Consider the following 6,000-nt stretch of genomic DNA (forward strand, 5'->3'; position numbering starts at 1 on the left):
ACAGACATCCCACTTAAACAAGGGTCACCCCTTTTGGATCCCGGACTGGGCACTCATCATCACAGATGCAAGCCTCCGCGAGTAGGGTGCAGTGACCGTCCAGCACTCCTTCCAAAGATGCTGGACTCCAGCCGAGGCGATCTTAGCAATCAACGTCCTGGAACTTTGAACCATCTACAAAGCCCTCACTCTGGCTCAAGATATTCTTCAGGGCAAGCCAGTACAAGTACAGTCTGACAACGCCATGACAGTGGCCTACCTCAATCACCAAGGGTGCACTCGAAGTCGATCAGCAATGGCAGAAGTGTCCCGCATTCTCACATGGGCCGAATATCATCTCCCAGGCATCTCCGCAGTGTTCATCCCAGGGATTTTCAATTGGGAAGCGAAATTCCTCAGCCGTCAAGATGTGCATGCAGGGGAGTGGTCTCTACATCCAGAAATTTTTCAGCTCCTGGTGGACAAATGGGGTCTACCGAATGTGGACCTCATGGCCTCACGACACAACCACAAGCTTCCAGTGTATGGCACCAGGAAAAGGGACCCCGACACAGCCTTCATGGACGCATTATCTGTGGAGTGGACCTTCCATTTGGCGTATCTCTTTCCCCCAGTCTCCCTTCTTCCGCGGGTTCTTCGGAAGTTCAAGCAAGATGGGGGCACGGTCCTGTTGGTAGCTCCGGCTTGGCCCAGATGCCATTGGTATCTTCAAGTCTCTCCATAGACGCTCCTCTCCAACTTCCTCTATGACCAGACCTGTTGTCTCAGGGTCCCTGTTTACATCCAGACCTGGCCCGTCTGTCTATAATGGCTTGGTTCTTGAGATATCCCTCCTAAGGTCTAAAGAGTTTTGTAGACCATGCTCAGAGTGCATAAACCAGTCTCTGTCAGGATTTATCACCGGGTGTGGCATGCATATTTCCAGTGGTATGTTACTAGAAAATATGACCCTCTGGTTTTTTAGGGTTTCTATAATCCTTGCTTTTCTTCAAGCTGGATTGGATCTCGGACTCCATCTAGCCTCTCTGAAAGTGCACATCTCTGCTTTGTCCATCTGGTTCTAGTGCAGAATTGCTCCTCTACCTGATGTTCACACCTTTCTGCAAAGTGTTCTATGTATACAACCTCCCTTTGTCCCTCCTGTGGCTCCATGGGATTTGTCAGTGGTTCTCTACACACTTCAGGAACCTCCATTCGAACCCCTGGATTCAGTAGATGTCAAATGGCTCACTGCGAAGACTCTGTTTCTTCTGGTTATAGCATCTGCCCGTAAGGTATTGGATTTATCGGTGCTCCTCTGTTGCTCCCCATTTCTAATCTTTCATCAAGACAGAGCTGTTCTCCGAACAAGCCCTGATTTCCTTCCCAAAGTGGTCTCTCGTTTATACATTAATGAGGAAATTGTGGTTCCGGCTTTTCAATCACCAGTCATATCGGCAGGTGAGGCCTCTTTGGATGTGGTCCTTGCTCTGAAGATCACGTGGACCGTACTAGTTCCATTAATCAGAGTCCCTCTTTGTTCTATATGGATTCCACAAGAAGGGACGGTCAGCTAACAAACAGACTCTGGTTAGGTGGCTTCGCATGACTAACTCACAGGCTTACACGCAGATGGGCCTTCCTGTGCTAGCTACAGTATCTGCTCATTCTACTCGCTCTGTGGATCCCTTGTGGGTAGCTTGGCGTGGCACGTCTGCTGAACAAATATGCAAGGTTGTCACATGGTCTTCTGTTCACAACTTTCTTAGGTACTATGCCTTTGATACATATGCCTCTCAGGATACTTCTTTCGGGCATCGGGTTCCCCTCTCAGCTCAGGAACGTCCTCGTCCTTGAACAACTGCTTTGGGACATCCCCATTGTCTCCCTGTGGAGCTCTATGGACCCTGAAGAAGAATAGGAGCGTTATGGTAAAACTTACCCTTGTTAACTCTCTTTCTTCGAAGTCCATAGGGTCCACAGGGCACCTGCCCTGATGCACCTGGCTTCTATGGGTTCCTTCTCTTGGTCACTTGTTTCCTTCTCTTTGTGAAAGTGTGATTCCTCAGTGTACCAGTCTTCCTTCTCTCCTATCCTACTCCTGCCTTGGAATTATTAATAAAACTGAGTTGCCTTCAGGCTGTGGGCTGGGTATAGGGGGAAGGACCCTATGGACTTTGAAGAAAGAGAGTTAACAAGGGTAAGTTTTACCATAACTCTCATTTTTTACCTTAACTTGTGCAAAGTGTTGAAACTTACAGCATATAACTTGAATTTAATTACAAAATTAGGAAATCCATGTCACAAGTCAAGAGCAGACGGCTGGATCCTTACGTCTAAATAAAACTTTTTTAGGTGCTGATGGATGTGATTGATCTGGTCTCCTTGATTTATCTGACAGCCACTGGTGGATTGCCAGACTTTGATTCCAGTCTGACAGTGGCAGTAAGTGGTGACGTATGATTAAATATACGTGAAGTGTGTCACTTGCAAGCGATGATTGCATGTGCAATTTCATTGCATTTTAACTGCTAATGAGATGGTCAACTTCTGCAGAGTGAGGCTTAGACGAAATATTATTCATGCTAGTGCAAGAGACAGAGCCTGCCATTATGGTTCAATCAATATTGTCTTCAGAACTGATGAAGCTGCAGACCAGACAGTTGCTTCCTTTGATTTTAGAGGTAAATCATTGATTTAAGCAGAATGGCTGTGACATCCACAAAGTTCATTATTTGTTGAGTCAGCTTTCAGTAATGGCAGTGAGGCTTGTTTCACCAACTCATTGTCTGGAATCATTCACGCATAAAATTTACCAAAGACTAATACCCATTTCAGACATACTGAGATTCCCTGGATTTTGGCAGTGCCTCGGCCAAAATTCCCGGGTCTCATGTATGTGTGAAAGGTACCTACCCGGGAACATGTTCCCGGGTAGCCGACCCTGCAAGTGACCAGGGTATTTCCCGGGACTTAAGTCCCGGGAAGACTACCCTGCTCTAGTGTGAATGGTGCAACCCGGGGATTTTCCTCCCGGGCAGTTTCTAATTGGCCCTGGCTCCATACTCAGCGCTGGCAGCAGTGAGAGCAGCGGCGCCCGTCACTGTAATTACCGGCGGCAGCAGCGCCGCCGGTAACAGCGCCCGCACCTCCCCCGCTTCCCATACTCAGCGCCGGCAGCACTGAGAGCAGCAGCCCCCGTCCCTGTAATTACCGGCGGTAGCAGCGCCGCCGGTAACAGCGCCCGCACCTCCCCCGCTTCCCATACTCAGCGCCGGCAGCACTGAGAGCAGCGGCCCCCCTGTCCCTATAATTACCGGCGGTAGCAAAGCCGCTGGTAACAGCACCCGCACCCCCCCCCCCCTTCCCATACTCACCGCCGGCAGCACTGAGATCAGCGGCTCCCCTGTGGTCAGCCCCAGTGGGGGAACTTTCCGGCTGTCACCAGGCAGAAGTGGAGGAAGAGATTACAGCTGGGAAACTACAGGTACAGGGAGACTCCTGCTCTATCACACATGACGCATACAGGAGAGGGGCTGGGGGCAAGGAGAGGGAGTAGGAGCAGATATTTTTAGTGACCTGTCCCTCTATCACTTTCCCCATCTGTCCCTCTGTCACTTTCCCCCTCTGTCCCTCTGTCACTTTCCCCCCCTGTCCCTCTGTCACTTTCCCCACCTGTCCCCGTGTCACTTTCCCCACCTGTCCCTCTGTCACTTTCCCCACCTGTCCCCATGTCACTTTCCCCACCTGTCCCTCTGTCACTTTCCCCACCTGTCCCTGTGTCACTTTCCCCACCTGTCCCCGTGTCACTTTCCGCCACCTGTCCCTCTGTCACTTTCCCCACCTGTCCCTCTGTCACTTTCCCCCCGTATCCCTCTGTCACCTTCCCCACCTGTCCCCGTGTCACTTTCCCCACCTGTCCCTCTGTCACTTTCCCCACCTGTCCCTCTGTCACTTTCCCCCCCTGTCCCTCTGTCACTTTCCCCCCGTGTCCCTCTGTCACTTTCCCCACCTGTCCCTCTGTTACTTTCCCCACTTGTCCCCGTGTCACTTTCCCCACCTGTCCCTGTCACTTTCCCCACCTGTCCCTCTGCCACTTTCCCCACTTGTCCCCGTGTCACTTTCCCCACCTGTCCCTCTGTCACTTTCCCCACCTGTCCCTCTGCCACTTTCCCCGTGTCACTTTCCCCACCTGTCCCTCTGCCACTTTCCCCACCTGTCCCTCTGCACCTTACCATCCACTTTAATAAAACTGTGTAAAACTCTGAAAAACCCTGCTCTTGTCTGAATGGTGCTACCCGGGAATTTCCCGGGTAGACACTGTAGTGTGAAACGGGGTCTAGAAGAAATACCCAGGATTTTTCAAAGGAGAAATTCCCGGGTCTGAGCAGGAAATGTCCTGGGTTGTATGTCTGAAAGGGGTATTAATCAGATTCTTCCTAACAGCAATGGGCAATTGTCTGTGATGCTCTTGCTGTTGGTCTCAAGGTGCCGTTCGATCAGCCACAGTGTGATCTCCAAGCACATCTATTTCACTAATGATACCTTGTTCAATTCCCAGGTATGTGAGAGTAGTTGTGACCACTGGGAACAGGGAAAGAATTGGGTGTAAATCAAATCCTGTTACCTCTCCTGATAATGGAAGCATTTCAGACTTAGTATAATTTACTTTATAACCAGCAAATTTCCCAAAATCTTCAATTAAAGATATAATTACTGGAATAGATTCACTAGGCTTAGATATGAATAGTAGCATATCATCTGCGAACAGTGTTATTTTAGCCTCTAATTTCCCTACCATAATACCAGTAAAAAGTGAGGATTCTCGAAGAGCAATCGCCAGGGGTTCCAAAGCTAGTGCAAAAAGTAAAGGTGACAGAGGACAACCCTGGCGTGTACCCCTCTTTACATAGAACGGGGAGGACAGATATCCATTACCCATTACCTGTGTCATAGGATCAGAGTACAGATTAGCTATTAATTGAGTGAACTCCGCCGGTGCCCCAAACTTCCGCAATGATTCCAATTGGTGGTCCCACGTGATTAAATCAAATGCCTTTTCGGCATCTATTGGTAGTATTACATTGACATCATGAGAACCAGCGGATTCCACCCATTGCATAATTGAGAATACCTTCCTAATGTTTGCAACAGACTGGCGGCTGTGGATGAAACCAGATTGATCAGCGTGTATAATGTATGGTAGGACTAATTTAAGTCTATTAGCTAGTAACTTCGTGAAGATCTTATAGTTCGTATTTAATAATGATATCAGACGGTAGGAACTCAGGAGTTCTGGGTCCCGACCTGGTTTAGGTAAAACTCTGATGGTGGCAGAATTAAAATATTGTGGAGGACTATTACCCATTAAAATGGAATTATATAGTGCCATAAGGGTTTCAGAAATGCTTGAGGAGAGAATCTTGTAATAATCATTGGAAAGGCCAGAGCTAATATCCTTCTTTGTGCTTCCATCGGCTGCAAACCTAACATTTTGGGCCACCCCTGGCTACGCTTACACATTTCCACCCTAGATTGGAGTAAACCCCAAATCCTGTCTTGGGAACCTTGCTGCTATTAGAAGTGCTTGCAATCAGTAATTACTCCATGTCGGTTCATTCAAAGTACCACCGTCACGTCTACCTATTGCCTCTTCCTTATTAATCCGTTATCGATGTGTTCAGCAAGAAAGCTGCAGCAACCCTACCTGCTCACTGAGAATGGGATTGCCCCATTGATTTATTACCTGGGAAGATACGTCCTTGAGGGTGAGTCTTTTTACACTCAAGTGGTAACTGAGTATATACAAGACCAGTGGCTTCCCTACCTTTGTTGTCACCCAGTGCGTGGAGTATGTACTGCCACTAAGGTGAAGGATTGGTATCCCACACCTTTGATCTCTTGGTCCAGAGTATTTTCTAAGTTGGATCTAGGTGCCTGATTCAGCATGGATCACACAGCTGCGTTCGCACGCACCCGCTAGCTGCGAAAATATGCTAATGAATGCAATCGCATTAGAAC

The sequence above is a fragment of the Taudactylus pleione genome, unplaced genomic scaffold (assembly GCF_031769625.1).
Source record: "Taudactylus pleione unplaced genomic scaffold, aTauple2 ptg000095l, whole genome shotgun sequence".
Classification (NCBI taxonomy): domain Eukaryota; kingdom Metazoa; phylum Chordata; class Amphibia; order Anura; family Myobatrachidae; genus Taudactylus; species Taudactylus pleione.